This window comes from Salvia hispanica, chromosome 1 (assembly GCF_023119035.1).
Source record: "Salvia hispanica cultivar TCC Black 2014 chromosome 1, UniMelb_Shisp_WGS_1.0, whole genome shotgun sequence".
Lineage (NCBI taxonomy): Eukaryota > Viridiplantae > Streptophyta > Magnoliopsida > Lamiales > Lamiaceae > Salvia > Salvia hispanica.
Window position 1 is genome coordinate 37,807,939 of NC_062965.1, and position 17,361 is coordinate 37,825,299.

A 17,361-nucleotide genomic window follows, 5' to 3' on the forward strand; every position below is an offset into this window, starting at 1 on the left:
GACAAGAAGTCTTTTCCCAAGTATAAAGAAATTCGAATAGCGTTTCATATACAATAAACGAACTACTAACTTCAAAAAAAATAATAATACATGGAACAAGGCTTCAAATAAAGAAAACAAAGAAAAGAAAAGATAAATTTTTGATGCACTTCGGGCCTCTTCTCCAGGCCCGAACTATAGCCCGTCTTTGAGCAGTCCGTCGGGCCGAGGGGAGCGAGCCTAGCCCGAGAACAACACAATAGCCACACCTTCCTTTCTCACCTACAAAACTACAAACAAAGTAATTAATGCATATGTACAAGAGAATTAAGGGGTCTTCCTATTAAAGAAAAGGAACAACACCTCTTTTAACTATGAAGGACTAAGGACTTACCCAAGAGAGGCAAGTCAAAGCTGCCATTTTTTTTGCTCCTCCAAAACAGCCCCTGTGCACCAGCTTTCCTAGTCACACAATCAACCAAAATCAGTTTTGAGGGGACTTGTAATCTCCAACTAAAGACCAAATTGCATTTAGTGTAGAGTACTACTAAATCACAAAAGTGAGATAGGTTTCAACATGAGGACAAGTGGGAAATCAGCTTTCAATTAATTCTCCTAAGGTACAAAATCAGCCTATAAAACCCCCTCAACCCCACCGTTAGACTCCCTTCAATGCACTGGAAATTTCAGCAAATTAAGAGTTAGAGAGAGAGCTTGGAGTAGGATTCTGCAGGCTTTCTTACAGCAGCCCTGCATCCCTTAGGTAACATGTCTTCCTCCTTCCTCATCTCCAAGAATCTCTCTTCATTCAAAAAAGGAGAACTCAGTTTCACCCCCCTTTCTTTGTCACTGCAACTAGGAACTCTAAAGGAGGAGGGCAAGCTTTGTTTTCTAACAACAAATACCAAGTTAGTAATTTCTCCAAGAGGTAATTTCACCTCCACCTTCCTCCCAACCAGAATTTCATGTCATCATGTAGTAATCAAACCTAAAGCATGCTTAGAACACCACATGATAAAAGTAAAGGGAGAAAAAGAAACATTTATGTTGCATACAACCCTCTGCCTCTCTCAAATTTTCATGTTTAGGATAAGGGAATTTCTTTTCATTTTACTCCTGCAACATAGACACACATGCTGGAAACTCACTCCACTAAAATAAACAAGACACAACAGAGAAGCCCTTAGATTAAGAACATAAATCACTTTATATACAAGTTTCCTTCAAGTAGTGTTAACCCTTCTCAATCAGTAAGAAATAAGTTCAAAACTGTAAGCCAAAAGTCCAGATTGTTTAAGCTGCCGACTTCTTCTTCGAAAAAAAAACAACTACAATCTGCCTAAAACCAAAATCTATGGAACAAGAACAGACTCTGTCTAAAGAAATCACCTAAATAGCTAAGATTGGAAGACTTAGCTTAGGTAGGAGCCATCCGGAGACTCCGAGCAATGGCGGAAAGAAGACCAGCTGCTGTCACATGCCGGCGAGCTCGATGAGGCGGCTGACATGCCGTCACACGCCGGAGGCGGCGACGGATGGCGGCGGTGGACAGAGGCGCTGTTTCCAAATCCTCGCGCGACGGCAGCGGCAAAGACTCGTCGCCGGTCCATAGCTGGCGGCTGGCGGCGCCGACGGCGAGACAGCGGCGACCCGATGACCGGCGCGGCGAACGGCGAACGGCGAGGGAGAGGAGCCGCCGGTTCTCTTCCAAGTTAGGGGTTTTGAATTGGGAATTTGAGAAAGAGAGAGAGAGTAGGGTCGATGGAAATGAGAAGAAAGGAGTGTTGGGCCTCTTTTGATTTTATTAGTTGTTGGACCTGATTCTTTTAATTAAGTTTGGGCAAATTTTTGGGCTCATGATTAAATTGTTTTATTTGTGTTGGGCTGCCCCTAATAAGATTTAATTATGGAGTTTGGGCCACCAACTAAAATAAGGGTGTAGGCTAAGAATTTAATTAAATCATGGGCCCTCCTATGATGTTGGTTAAATAATTAACGGTTGCTAATTATTTTCACGAAGATAAGTCTAATTTTCCGGACCTTAATTTAAGTGCTCGAATAAATATTTTTTTTCAGAATTTTATGCGCTAACGATGAATAGACCTCGAGTCTATTTTAGTGCTTGAATAAATGGCATAGGAGGTAACACCCTCTAGTTAAGCATTTGGTTTAAATTAATTAAATCTACTGATTTAATTAATATTCAAGAATTCTAGAACCTTTCTAGAAAAATTTAAGGAAAAGAACAAAAGAGCACGCACTTAGGATGCATCCACGTTTAAGCTTAATTGATTTATCAAAGTCTAATTAAGTATTATGTTATTTCCTAAAGGGGCGTCTACGAACGTCATCTAAGGCCAAGTTAAGGAAATTACGGAAAGAGCTTTAGCTTTTGAGGTGGGCATTTCTTTCAAAATGTGATTTCAGTATGAAAATGTGAATCTTTGCTCAAGTATGTTGTCATGCCATGTTTTGTTTTATGATTACCTATCTGCTTGGCTATGCCAATCTAAGTTAAATCGAATTCGGGTCCCAGTAGGGCCGCAAACCCTACTCGGACTAGTGTACACATAAGGGGATCGTGAGCTAACAAAGGAGTTGGCCGGTCCAGTGACCGTCGTGGAATGTGGCCACATTCCCGGTTCACATCAGTTTCAGATATGGTATATCTATGTTACGTGATTGCGCAATCAAATCTTCATGAAAAGAAAAGTATTTAGTGACTCGGGTCTTTTAAGTAAAACCCCGTGATCACTCAACTGTGGCATTGACAATTAAAGATAGAACTATTTTTGGCAATGTGCCCACGGAGTATATCAAATACTCAGCCCTGCATGTTATTTTTAAATGTGCAGGTTGAACGTGTACGAGGAGGCGAAGGTGTTGGGACAAGACTTCTATATAAGTAGTTAGGTAACCCAAAGTAGCATGTCTTCATACGTGCTATTTTGTCTTGGACTCTTCCGCTGCAATCCAGAGTTATGTTCTAGCAAGTTATGAACTTAGTCTTGATACGCTGAATTCATTTTGACTATGCACCCATAAGCCTTTGAGACTATTGCTTTAAGTGGTTTCACCCTTTTCATGTTGTCCCTTGAATATTGAGAATTGTTTAGTCGCGAAATAGCTACGCTCACTAGCACTAGGGAGTTGTGGTCGTGACAGTAATCATAAAACAAAACATGGCATGACAACATACTTGAGCAAAAATTCACATTTTCATACTGAAATCACGTTTTTAAAGAATGCCCACCTCAAAAGCTAAAGCTCCTTCCGTAATTTCCTTTACTTGGCCTTAGACGACGTTCGTAGACGCCCCTTTAGGAAATAACATAATATTTAATTAGACTTTGATAAATCAATTAAGCTTAAACGTGGATGCATCCTAAGTGCGTGCTCTTTTATTCTTTTCCTTAAATTTTTCTAAAAAGGTTCTAGAATTCTTGAATATTAATTAAATCAGGAAATTTAATTAATAGCATTTCTTTCTTAAGCTTGATTATTTTTGTGACTCGAGAACGTCGTTTCCCTCTTTCTTTCTATTTCCTTAGCGGCTGCCCGCGGCGTCGCGGGGCGACGCCGATCGACTTTCCACGTCTCCAACTTCAACATTTACCGTCTTTGAAACTTAATTAACAATCACGCTTTAACTGGGCTCTCAACTCAATTCCATAATTTCCAGCCCAAACACTTTACTTACACTGGGCCCAAAACATTTAATAAAACTAGGCCCAACTATTTAAAATCAGCCCATTTTCTTTTTTTCTCTTATTTCATTTCTGGGTCCAAATCATTTAATCATTTTAGTGGCCCACAATGACTCATTTACACTCCCCTTCTCCACCGTGACATCTACATCATCCCACATTCCCATTTCCAAATTGGGGATCCTTAATTGGAGAAGAGCACAAACCAGCGGCGCCTCCATCTCCTTCCTCAACGCTCTTCGCCGGACTCCGCCGGCGTATACTCCATCCTTCTTCGTTTATCCATTTCCACTTTCCCAAATCTACATCTCTCCCTCTTCCCTCCGTGATATCGCCACTCCGACGATTCCACGCCGATCGCCGAAGAATCCACGCACGGATTAACTTTCTTTTTCACGGATCGGGTTTCACTTCGACTCATTCATACTCTCTTTCATCTTCGGCGAACTCGCCGCGGAGTTTCCCCCGTCGCCGCACAGCTGAGGCCTCGCCGCTCCCCGACGCGGTGGAAAAACTGCTGCTATCCCGGTTAGGGAGAAGGCGTCGCCTTTCCCTTCCTCCGGTTCCTCTCTCTCTTGCGAAATCGTCGCCGAAATGGTCACCGCCGTGGTTGTACTCCGTCGTTGGAGGTGTTATCGTGCGAGGCAGCCCCTTTCTCGGCCTCTGCAGGCTCGCCAATCGCTGCCCGTCTCGCCATCCGGCTCTCCGTCAAGCTGCAGCTTCGCCTGCCACAAAACTCCGCTGCTACTCGTCGCCTTCCATCGACGTCACGGAGGTGTTAGAGTTTGTATACTAGAAATCACGTTTCGAGTGATTGAATACTGTAAAACTCTTATTTTATTTTCCAATGAATAAAACAGATTATTTTTGTCATAATGTTGTTATGTTTTACATTTAATGGATGTTAATGCATGTTTAAATGTATAAGTTAACTTAACAAAGTCTAAGTCTTTGTTTTAGTAGACCGGTTGTGGGCGTCGTCCACTTTAAGGTAATACGGTCAGTTCTAAACAAAGAAAAATATGAATTTCACAACCTAGATGGAATTAGACTACCCATCGAGAAAGGTTGCAATGTCAGTCCGCATATTTCTAAGCCTTACTGAAATAAGATGACATTGGTGTGGTATAGCATTGAACGGATCTAACAGCAAGACTTGCCTTGGGCTATCTACTGAAAGGCGAGGTCTTGATAAATATTTATTTCTTAATCAATGTAGGTTAGCATTGAGCATACGGTATTGATTATGCATTGTTTGGTGCCTAGTTTGGGTACTTGGTACTTGGCTAATGAATTCCATTGTTTGATTGTGGCTGGTAGAAACAGGTGCTAGGTGCTGCATAGTGTGGAGGATTTGCAGGATTGACTTTCCCCTCTTGGTGAGTCTTTGGTCCTCCATAGCAAAAGGAAAGGTTGTTTCTCCCCTTCTAATAGTAGTCCCTTAATTACTCTTGTTCCTTAGCCTTAACTTGTTTTTATCTTGCAGGTGAGAGAGAAATCTTGGCTACTACCTAGCTGTACCTCGAGCGGGCCTGGATTCGTTGTCTGGGCTGACGGGCTGCTCGAAACGGGCCCTAATTTGGGCCTGGAGAAAAGGCCCGAAGTGCACCCAAAATTTTATATTTTCCTTTCCTTGTTTTCTTTCTTTGAGGACTTTGATCCATGTAACCTATTTTATTAGTTGTTCATTTTATTGAACATGAAATGCCATTCGAAACACTTTATTTTTCCGAAATGTATCTTTAGTCTGTTTTTAATTCGCTCACTTACTTCTTTAGTTTTTTTTTTGTAACTAAAAGGTTAAGTTTCAATAACGGCTCGAGTTCCATTTATTTTCACGAAATGAGAGAACGTTACATTTCTAGTTCCACATTACTATATCGAAAACAAAATACTGGTGCGGGTATTACAACACCCTAGCCTCATGGACTACTATATCCTTGGAGTGTTGTGCGCAAATTGCATAAAATTGTTCATCAAATGATATTCATGTGATAAGTGAATTTGCACTTCAACTTCGGCGCGAAGCGTATCTGATGATATTTGTAGTAATCAAATAAGTACATAATATCATTAATATATGTGAACTTTAGTACTACTATTTTATAGTATTGAATTGTTATATAGTCCACCCGTTAGAGGTGCCCTTGGTTCGGAATCGCCGGTTCCGGTTTTGGAAATTATTGAACCGGAACCGAACTGCGAGGGTGTTTCACGGTTACGGTTCCGGTTCTAAAACTATCGGTTTTCGGTTTTAGTTCCGAACCGGCGGTTTTCCGACGGTTTTTTTGCGGTTTTCACGGTTTCAAACCGCCGTTTTTTTTGCGGTTCCGACTTGATTTCACGGTTTTCCGGCGGTTTTTCGCGGTTCCGGAACGGTTTTGGTTCGAAAATTTTTGTACCTGAACCGAACCACGGTTCAAAAATTGACGGTTTCTGTTCGGATAAATTCTCACCGTTTCGATTCAGAACCGTAACCGCCGGTTACGGTTTCGGTTTTAACTCTAAATTGCAATATTTTCAATCACAGCGCGATATACTATTTTATTAATTGAATGAATATATAATAAAGTATTATTAATAACTCTAAATTTTGATATCATTATATAGTACTATTGAAATTGATATCATTATATATATAACTCTAAATTTTAGTATTTTTATATAAAATTTGAATTGATTTTTATTATTCAAAGCAAAGTCGCATTCTTTACGTATTGCTATATACCATTTGACTTGATTTAAATTGTTTCAAATTTGCTATAAATTTGCTACACATAGAGTTCGACTTTAACTTTATTAAGACGTAATTAGAGAAAATTGAAGTCACTAAACTTGCACCATATTTTAAAGTTTATTCATGTTGGGATAACAATGTGATTGATTTTGATAACTGAAGATTTTAACTAAGGTTATGTTGAAGAAATGATATTTCAATCCATCTTTATATTCGACAAAAATATCAAATCATTTAAATTCCTAATAATTAATTACATTAAAATAATTAATATATACTATTGTAGTGTGTATATTATACGTATATTATCGTACATTTTATATTTGTAGCTCATTTATTTTTTTTCCAATTGATTAGTTGGTTAATTTCCATCTTTTTAAGCACCAATTATGTATTTTCAATTGCATATTTCAATTACCGTAATTTATATTGTTTATTTGTTTATTTTATACAACTTTAGTTAATTGTGTTTTTTTTATCAATATATAATGGTGTGGTTGCATAGTCACTGATAGATAAATAAAAAAGTATAGTTGATTGGTTGAATATTGAGCATATCTTAAAATATTATAATTTATTATCTTGGGTTCTCTTATACATATGGTAACATCCCAATCCATTTGACGTATGGATTTAAAATAAACAAATGTAACTTAAAATAAAATAATCACAAATCAAATATAAGAACACTCAAATACTATAATATAAAAGCCAAAACTTATCAGATAAACATTATAAAACATTTTTGGACTGCATTAAGACACTCTCATAAATCTATATGTTATTCATTTGCTTACGTATCTAAATTCCACGTTTAATCTCACATCACACACGAAACATATTCTTTAACCAACACATATATCCAGAAGCAATATAAATAAAATATACATATGCATATGTCTCTCTATTCCTTTTTATTATTCTGTTACATATCAAGCCTGGTATCTGTTCGGGATTCTTCTATGACCCGAAGGTCCCTCTGTAATTGGCCCCCTCTATAATTGGACATATAGGTCCTTCTGTATTTGACCGGAAGGTCCCTCTGTATTTGACCCGTAGGTCTCTCTGTAATATCAGATCCAGGGCAAGACCATCACAGATCCTCTTTAATCATATGATTCATGTACTTTAATCTCAAATAAAAAACATATTCATTTCCTCACATCATATTCCACCAAAGAATTCCAATATAGTTTATAAATATATCCATTGCACCAGTCCCACGCAGCCAGATCATATTCTATCATTAATAACAAACAACATATAATCGTATTAGGTTCACATCATATAATATAATTAATCTCTTCATCAGAACTCGGAATAAAGAAGCATGTGAAACATGTAAAATTAAAAGTATGATTTATACACACCTAAGTACTATAGATATTCTCATTGATTCTACCTCCGGCTGTGCAATCCTTTTCTTCACCAAACTGACTCCGTTATTAATTTGTTACTCTTTTTCAAAATGTTATCGGACTATTGCTTCTTTCAATTCCGTGGTTAGGATGGCATGTGTATTATGATGAAATATTATTTCGTAAGGCACATGTATGAATAGGATTTTGAAGCTAAAGTTTTGAGTATACAATTTTCTCATTTACTTTCTTAATAATAATATTCTATTAACTTTAATTACATATTTATAAACCAAAGAGTCGGTGTTAATATGACTAATTTCTCCAACTTATCATACGTGTTTGTCTATTGCATAAATTACTCACACGTATAACACTTCTAGCTATATGCCATGCGTATTCATATAATATTAATTATTAAACTATTAATATATATCCATTTGCCAACACTTTTCTATAATATTCCATACACCCACTCGTTAATTATACATATATGTATATTATTTATATAATTTCTCATGTATTTTACATCTCTTATATACACATATACACTTTGTGAATAGTTTAATAATTTTACTATCTATGTTATTTTTTTTGTATAATTATAAAAAATAATAACTATAGTTTATAATAAAATGAAGAGTGCTATTAATGATCATGGTCAATCTAATAATAACTATATGTTATAATAAAATAAAGAGTGCTATTAAACTTTAGGGAAATTAGAAGTTAATATCGAATAATGTGATTTGGGCTTATAAAAGAATAAATAAATAGATGAAATATGAATTTTAGTCTGAATAAATTAGAAGATGTTACAACTATACAATGAATTTTAGGTAATTAATTGTAAGTATAGTTATTGATATTTTAAATAATCTATTGAGTAATAGTCTGATATATTGAATAATTACTAAAAATTAGTATTTTATTATGATGGATGGTAAAAAGAAAATATAATTTTTGAAAATGCGAGAAGCACATGTTCTTAACTCTTCTATTTAATATTTTAAATCTATATAGTTAATATTTTATATTTCATATAGAATATTACATCGAAAAAAGATATTGCAGAATGTTGTTAAATTGTAAACTATGTTACTAAGTCGGTACTACAACCTAACCCTATGGATTACTAAACCCTTTGGAGATGGATTTAACTTCGATCACATAGCGAACGCTATTTTATTGAGTTGGTACTATACCCTAACCTCATGTACTACTAAACCCTTGGATTGTTGGATTTACACTTCAGCCCCGGCGCGATGCGCAACTGACGATATTTTTAGTAATTAAATAAGTACATAATCATGTATTATTGATACATGTGAACTTTAGATTCGAATCGTTATATGCTCCATCAATCTAATGAAATATTGTCCAAATATTCAATCCCAGGACGATGCACTATTTTATTAATTGAATAAGTATATATTTAAGTATTGTTAATAACGTTACATTTTGATATCACTATATATTATTAAGATTAATTTTTTATCCACAAAAATAAACAATTAATGATTTATATGAATAGAGAAAAAGAGCTCAATATTTTAATTGGAATGAGAAACATGGTTAAGTGTATTAATTGAAGAAAGAAAGTTTTCAGAAAAGATAAAAGTATCATCTTATTTGGGGCAAACTAAAAAGAAAAATGTGTCATCTTAAGTATGTGATAAAATTTACTAAAACTAATACTCCTACATGGCCATAATTAAAATTTTAAAACTAATACACCTACGTGGCCATAATTAAAACTTTAAAACTAATACCTTTAATTACTAAAACTAATATTCCTACATGACTATAATTAACATTTACTAAGACTAATACTGTAACACCCCGAGTTTTCGTGCACTAGTTTTAGAGTATAAAAAAAATTGGACGAAAAGACGATTGGAATTAAAGTGCGAGGAAATTTAAGTTTGTAAACTACAATTTTTGGAAGAAGAAAAAGAGAATAAATTAGCACAATACTTTGTGTTGAGGAATTTCAAATCTTGGAGAGATAGATGGAAAAGGACTACACAATCTTATTGAGAGGTGTGAGATTTTGCTACATAATAGTTACATGTGGAAAATACAAAAGTGGAAGCTACAACTTAGAGCATCTCCAATGGTACTTCGGCAAGAAATCGGCCAGCACCACGTCAGCAGCACTAAAAATCCACCTGCCACATCAGATTTAGTTTAGGCCAGCCATAGGCCATCCGCAATAAAAATAATTCAAAAAATACTACATTTACGGAATTAAAATTACGATTAAATTACGGAATTAAATTTACGAGACATATACGGGAAAATTCATTAATTGCATTTAAAAAAGGTACATAGATAAAAAAAAATTACATTTAACAAGGTACATAATAAAGAAAAAAAACTATCGCCGTGCAATCCTCCGTGCCCACAACTCTTCAATTATATCCTTTTGGAGTTGAATATGAGCATCCACTTGGCGCATGTTGGCAAATTCCTTGAGGCGGCCGGCTTCATCGAGAGGTACCCCACATCGTACACTAGGGGTGGCCGTTCCGTGGCTTGGACCGGCTTCATCATCATTGGCCCAACTAGTCGGTTAGTACGCCTTCGTCTTCGACGATCATGTTGTGCAGTGATAATGCAAAGCGTACATTATCTGGGAAACGCATCCGACATCCCACAAACGCGTTGGACCCTTAATTGCCGCCCATCGAGACCGGAGCACACCAAATGCGCGCTCCACGTCCTTGCGCGCCGACTCCCGTCATTCCGCAAAGCAGGCCTTCCTTTCATCACTTGTTTGCCTGATCGTCTTCACAAAGACCGGCCACCGAGGGTATATCCCATCCGCCAAGTAGTAGCCCATATCATGCCGGTTGCCGTTGGCCACAAATGAGACGGCTGGACCGACGCCCTGGCACTTCTCGTTGAAGAGGGGAGACGAGTTCAGGATGTTGAGGTTGTTGTTCGACCCGGCTACCCCAAAATACGCATGCCAGATCCACAGCCGGTAATCAGCTACGGCCTCGAGGATCAACGTGGGATTCTTTGACTTGTAGCCGGTCGTGTAGGCCCCTTCCAGGCAGTCGGACAGTTCTTCCACTCCCAATGCATACAATCTATGCTGCCTAATATCACGGGGAACCCATACTTCTCCCCGTGCATCGCATCAAATTCTGACAATCTTCGGGAGTAGGGCTTCGAAGGTGCTGCTCACCGAAAACGTTTATCACGCCCCCACAGAAATCCTTCGGACATTCCCTGGGTCAAGTCGACTCACCGATGTGGAGGTACTCATCCCACATGTCCGCCGCGCCTCCGTAGGCCAACTGCCTGATTGCCGTCGTGCACTTTTGAATAGGGGTGTGGCCGGGTCTGCCAACCGCATCGTGCCTAAAGCGGAAACACAGATATCGACGCTCTAATGCGCTAACGATGCGCATAAACAACTCTCTACGCATTCTAAAACGCCGCCGGAACATGTTGGCGGGAAACCGCGGGTTCTCTGAAAAGTAGTCGTCGTACAGCCGCTGATGTGGAGCGGTGTGATCCCGATCAATCACTGCTCGGCGGTGGATAACCCGTGGAGGGCGAGGTATCGTCTGTTGTTCCACCCTACGCATGTACCGCTCCATGCCGCGGTTCATGTAGGCATTCATAGCCTCGTTCATCCTCCGTTCGTACTCCTCAAGCATCCCCACCACTACCACCACCGCTACCACCCGCGTTACTCATCGCTCGATGATGCTCTTGTACAAAAAATTAGAGAGAGAGAAAACTCGTTAAAATAAGTGGTGCAAATGAAAATGAAACTAAAATCGCGTTTATATATAGGTTTTTTTTTTCTTAAAAGAAAAGAATATTCGGCGCTGGCCGATCGGCCGCCACAATGGCGGCCAGCGCATCGGCTAGCGCATCGGCCAGCGCCCACCAATCGGCCAGCCCACGCCGATCGGCTCGCCGGTTAGCCGCTCGCCGCCTCCAATGGTTCGGCTAGCCGATCGGCCAAAGAATCGGCTAGCCGGTCGCTAGCCGACCATTGGAGATGCTCTTAGCATTTCAAAGATGCCAAACTACAATATTTGGATACTAGTCAAATAGAGCAAATAAATCTAAGTGTTTCCCTCATTCCCATCCTTCTCGATTTTCGGCCTCCACAAGCTCCAAGGATGACAACCCATATACCTACAAATTAGCACCGTAAAGGATATTAGAAATATACTTCACAAAGACTCAAGATTGGAGACTTCTTCAATCTATACAATGCATCATCAATCTTCCAAGAAAGGAAAAAGACAAGAATGAGCAAGGAGTGAGCTCATCCCTAAGGCCTTTTAGAGGCAACATTAGATTCTCTTTCCTCATCAACCGAGGCTGAGATAGCAGCCGAGAGAGGCAGCCCCAACTTACACCAAAACAGCATAACAAGCATAAACATCATGTTCGAAAGGGAGCAAGCTGGCAGCCAAAAATGAGAGTCTTTGTCCCCAAGTTTCAGCACAAACAGCCAAAATAGAGAACTATATAAGCAACCCCATCTCCCTTCCCCTCCCCACTTCTTTAGACACCACAAATTCACTCAAAATCAAGGAGTGCAGCAAGGAAATGGGAGGAGCAAGAAGGCGAGGAGAGGCAGCGGCGAAGCGGAGGAAACAGCCGCGAACCGAGAGGATTCACCGAGTGAGGTAATCCCCTCGGTACCATTCTCGGCATCACGTTAGAACGCCACGAAATTTCCAGAACTTAGAATCATAGGCAGCATGCTCACGTAGGACAAATCATAGCGATAGGATCAACGAATAATCAGTTACCATAGTCAAAGAACAATTCCAGTAGGTTCTCAAAGAATTAGATGATAGGATTTAGGAAATCCTTATGCAAGATCAAAGCTTGAACATCACCAATAGTCAAGAATCAATTTTACATAGTTTTGCTAAATAAACCCACGAATTGAGCTAAGCAATAGAAGGCAGAAAACTTAGCTTATAGAGAGATTGTCTGGCGGTGGTGCGACGGGAGGCGGAGAGTTCCTCCGTGACGTCGATGGAAGGCGATGAGTAGCAGCGGAGTTTTGCCGCAGGCGAAGCTGCAGCTTGACGGAGAGCCGGACGGCGAGACGGGCAGTGATTGGCGAGCCTGCAGAGGCCGAGAAAGGGGCTGCCTCGCACGGTAACACCTCCAACCTCGGAGTACAACCACGGCGATGACTGTTTCCTTCGGAAGACGACAAGGATTTCGCAGAGAGAGAGAAGAAACGGGAATGGTTGAAGCCGCCGCTGTTTCTCCGATTTTGAATTTAGGGATTTCTAGTTTGGGGAAAATTGGAGAGGTGAGGTAAAGAAGGGATGATTGAAAAGGGAGGCGTAGCCGGCGACGCTCCGGCTACGCAGAGGAGCGGCGAATTCGCCGAGAAACTTATGGGAGTGAAGAAGCCGCCGCTGCTTCTCTACTCTTTTGATTAAGGATTTTAATTGGAAAATGAATTGGGGAAGAAGTATCGATAGAGGAAGGAGTATATTGGGTTCTATTTTATTAGGTTGGGCCATGGTTGGACTAAAAGAAAAAGAGGAGTCCGATAAAGGAATAAGGAGATTGGGCTTGTTCCATTTAATTAAGGAATTGGATATAAGGATTGGGCCAGGGGCTGCACGTAATTTATTTTGGTGACTACTGAATTATTCTAGTTGGACCAATTAATTTACTTTGGGCTAGAATTAATTATGAAAGTGAGCTTGGAGCTCGAAAGTTAATGGATTAATTCACGGATAAATTACTAAGTTCCGAAAATGGAAAATGTTGAAGTTGGAGACGCGATGGGCCGACCGGCGTCGCCCCGCGACGCCATGGGCGGCCTTAAGAAAATGCAAAGAAAAGATTTAAGAAAGGATTTTCTAAGAAAACATATTAAATGCTCAAGTAATTATTTTAAAGATAATGGAACTTCTCCGAATTTAGTTTAAGTGGACAAATAAATCCTACAACTTAATGAAGCCCGAGAAAGGACTAGTGATTCTATGAGACAAGACTAAGGATATAGGTGCTATGTCATAGGGTACATGCATTCTTTCTAAGGAGAAATAGTTCGAGTACTAATTAGCGCGTCGCGCTATTTATTTTCAAAGGATAAAATATTCAAGGGCAAGTGAGGTCAAAGCGAATAATCGAATTGAAGAATAAGCATATCAGGTGGACTTTCTTTTAATATTCAGCACACTAGTGTGGATATAAAGCAAATACATTTGATGTTATGAAAAATCATCTTTTCTCAAAATGGAGCTATGATTCTTTTCAAAATTATTGTCATGCCATAAATATATTTTTTTTTTGATGAATGAGATTGAATGTCATGGAATTGAATGTCATGGAATGGAATGGATTTATGAACAGAATGGATTTTCGGATGGAATGGATTTATGGATGGAATGGATTCACGAACGGAATGGATTTATAGATGGAATGGATTCACGAATGGAATGGATTTATGAATGAATGGAACGGATTGATGAATGCATGGAATGAATTTATAATGGAAATGGATTTATGAATGAATGATGAATGATGAATGATGAAAGTACCTAGTTTGTAGTCGAACTTTTAGCTCACAAAAGAACTTAGTAAGCTCGGGCCTTTTAAGAAAACCCTCGTGTGTTACTGTGATGGCTTGACAACTATATAATGTATGTTTTGTTTTCGGCACGTGTCCACTGAGTACTCCTGTACTAAACCCTGCATGTATTTATAAATTTGCAGGTTGAACGTCAAGAGGATGGAGTGATGATCGGAGTCGATGTTATCAAGTTGATCTCCCAACGATTCATGTCTTCATACACGAACCTTACTTATTCCGCTGCGCTTTTGTGAAGTGAGAATTGTAGAACCTCACCATCAACTCTGATTTATTTGAGGAGATGTTTATTCTGTTTTCAAGACCATGTAATGAAATACTTGGCTTCTTTGATATAAATTGACTTGGCCTTTGTGTAAATTCTCAAGTTCTAGCCCTTTTTCTTTCCCCGCTTCTTTAATCCCTCTTATTAGTCGCGGTTTACCCGTTTTCGCTATCCTTAGCAAAATGCGGTTGTGACAAATACCTTCAATTTACTAAAACTAATACTTCTACACGGCCACAAATTAAATTTAAAATTATCATTTATTAATTCAAGTGGGGTTTAGTTAATCCTTAATTATTTTTGGCCCAAAACATGTTAGCCTAGCCCAAATTCACTTTTAGGGTTGCATTATTCACTATATAAGTCCAACAAAACTATTCAATTCCTCCCAACGGCACTTTTCAATTCCTCCAAGTGTTGCCTTTATTTCTTAGTTATTTCTACCTCTTTCACGCCACAAATTTTACTCCAGATTTCTTGAATTTGTTTTGTTTACTAAAAATATGGAATGCATATGATGTGGAATGTTACTCCATGTTATAAAAAATAAACGAATATGGAATGCATATTATAAAAAGTAAATTGTCCATTGTACAGAACAAAAGTTTGATTGATTGACTAATTACAATCAATCAAAGACAATAAAAAAGTCCAAAAGTTACATCTATTATATAACTCTTTAAAAAGTTTTGAATAAAACCTAAATAAAATGCAAATGTATACATTGAGCCAAATTGATTAAATTTATATTATATTAGTATGTGGAACGATTTTTAATTTACATGACCATACCTGATATAAAGTACATAGCATTACACATAGTTTACAAATTTTTACTTGTTTTCTTAATTAATTTTTGACAAAATTTAATAAACTATTTAAACGATTAAAATCTAAGAAATAGTTTGATTAATACCATTATTATTATCTAATTAATGTATATTTTTTGGAGTATTTGATAATGCCATCAGTATTAATTACCTAATAATCTTATGTTTAATCGATTAATGTACACTAAACAATAATAAAATTATTAATGAAGGAGTGAGACGGTAGGTCAGGCCAACAACATATATAACAGTATGGGTCTCATCCCAAGAATCCAATCTCCCTTACCTTTATCCCAAAAAAAGTCCAAAAGTTACATCAATTATACAGCTTCTTTAAGAAGCTTTGCATAAAACCTAAATAAAATGCAAATCTATACATTGTACCAAATTGATTAATTGGTGACAAATTATGCATTAAGAAATAGAGAAAACTTTTTGGAATATGCAAATGTATACAATGTGAATTGGGAATAGGAAAATATGCATTAAGAATATTACTTGCTAATCATATAAGCATTACTACATATATTTTGGAAACACTCTTATCTCTATTTTATTCTCTCTTACTTTACTCTCTTCACTTCACATACAAAATAAAATTATATAAAATTATCAATTTTAATTATGCAATAATAAATATTTCATGTAACATTATTATTATTATTATTATAAAAATTAATAAAAATAAATATATATAATGGTGAGAAATAAAATGCAAACATGCATTGAGTCAATCCATCATTTGTCATTATAGCCTCTGCAATATGAATTGGGAATAGGAAAATGCATTGAGAATAGAGAAAACTTTTTGAAATATGCATTATTGATATACGTGTGATTTGCTATTAGGAATATGGCATTAATTGAGTAGACAACACTAAAAATGGAAACACTCTTATCTCTATTTTATTCTTTCTCTTTTATTTTACTCTCTTAACTTCACACACAAAATAAAATTACATAAAAATATCAATTTTTATTATGCAATAATAAATATTTCACGTAATATTATTATCATAAAAAATTAATCAAAATAAATATATAATGGTGAGAAATAAAATCAAATGAATACATTGAGCCAATCCATCATTGGCCATTATAGCCTCTGCAATGTGAATTGGAAATAGGAAAATACATTGAGAATAGAGAAAACTTTTTGGAATAGATTTGAAATAGGAAAATACATTGAGAATAGAGAAAATTTTTTGGAATAGATTTGTTGTTTGGAATATGCATCATTGATGTATGTGTGATTTGCATTAATTTTGTAGACTTTTTTATACTCATCATTGATATTTGTTGACATGCAAGGAAAAAATATATTGATAATTCTAAAATATAATAATATTAAATTTTTAACATTTGTTTGAAAACCATTCTTGTCTTCCTAACCACAGTCGGCCATTTTTACTCTATAATTTATATTTTCTTGATTCAATTCAGACTTTTTTAACTTTCAAATTATGATCATTTAATCCCTCTACAACATTAGATTAAATTTCAAATTTTAGTTTTTTTTCGCTCTAAAGTGAACAGATTTCCCCCCTTTTTTGCTTCAAGAAATCCCTCTATTTTAGATTCCTATTCTCAATATCATTAATTTATCACTGTTCAACAAACTAATTTTTTTTTAATAATTTAGTAAAAAGATTAACTTTTTAAATTAAATATCTGCTGCAAATTTTTTTTAAAAAAAAAAAAAATTGATTTAATATAAATATTTGTAATCAAACTCAAAATCTTGTGCGAATCTTTTATAAAATTTTCATATCGTTTCGTGCATTCTTATGTTTATAAAATATTATGGTTATATATAAAAATAATTTATGTTATTCAAATCTAATTCAATTCAAAGTTTAAATACATTATAAACATAATTTA

General features: G+C 36.8%; 4 long non-coding RNA genes across 4 annotated transcripts; 2 read left to right on the plus strand and 2 right to left on the minus strand.

The window, feature by feature from the left end:
* On the minus strand, positions 1 to 1,362 carry LOC125221701. The gene is made up of 2 exons (XR_007176416.1): positions 374 to 1,362; positions 1 to 269 (listed from the first exon to the last, which is right to left on the minus strand). It is a non-coding gene; the product is annotated as an uncharacterized LOC125221701 (long non-coding RNA).
* A 3,583-nt stretch (positions 1,363 to 4,945) lies between these two features.
* On the plus strand, positions 4,946 to 5,386 carry LOC125221708. The gene is made up of 2 exons (XR_007176417.1): positions 4,946 to 5,098; positions 5,173 to 5,386. It is a non-coding gene; the product is annotated as an uncharacterized LOC125221708 (long non-coding RNA).
* Positions 5,387 to 11,887: 6,501 nt separating this feature from the next.
* On the minus strand, positions 11,888 to 12,105 carry LOC125221719. The gene is made up of 2 exons (XR_007176421.1): positions 12,023 to 12,105; positions 11,888 to 11,945 (listed from the first exon to the last, which is right to left on the minus strand). It is a non-coding gene; the product is annotated as an uncharacterized LOC125221719 (long non-coding RNA).
* A 221-nt stretch (positions 12,106 to 12,326) lies between these two features.
* Positions 12,327 to 14,745, plus strand: LOC125221714. Its single transcript, XR_007176420.1, has 2 exons — positions 12,327 to 12,445; positions 14,511 to 14,745. It is a non-coding gene; the product is annotated as an uncharacterized LOC125221714 (long non-coding RNA).
* The last annotated feature ends 2,616 nt before the right edge of the window (positions 14,746 to 17,361 follow it).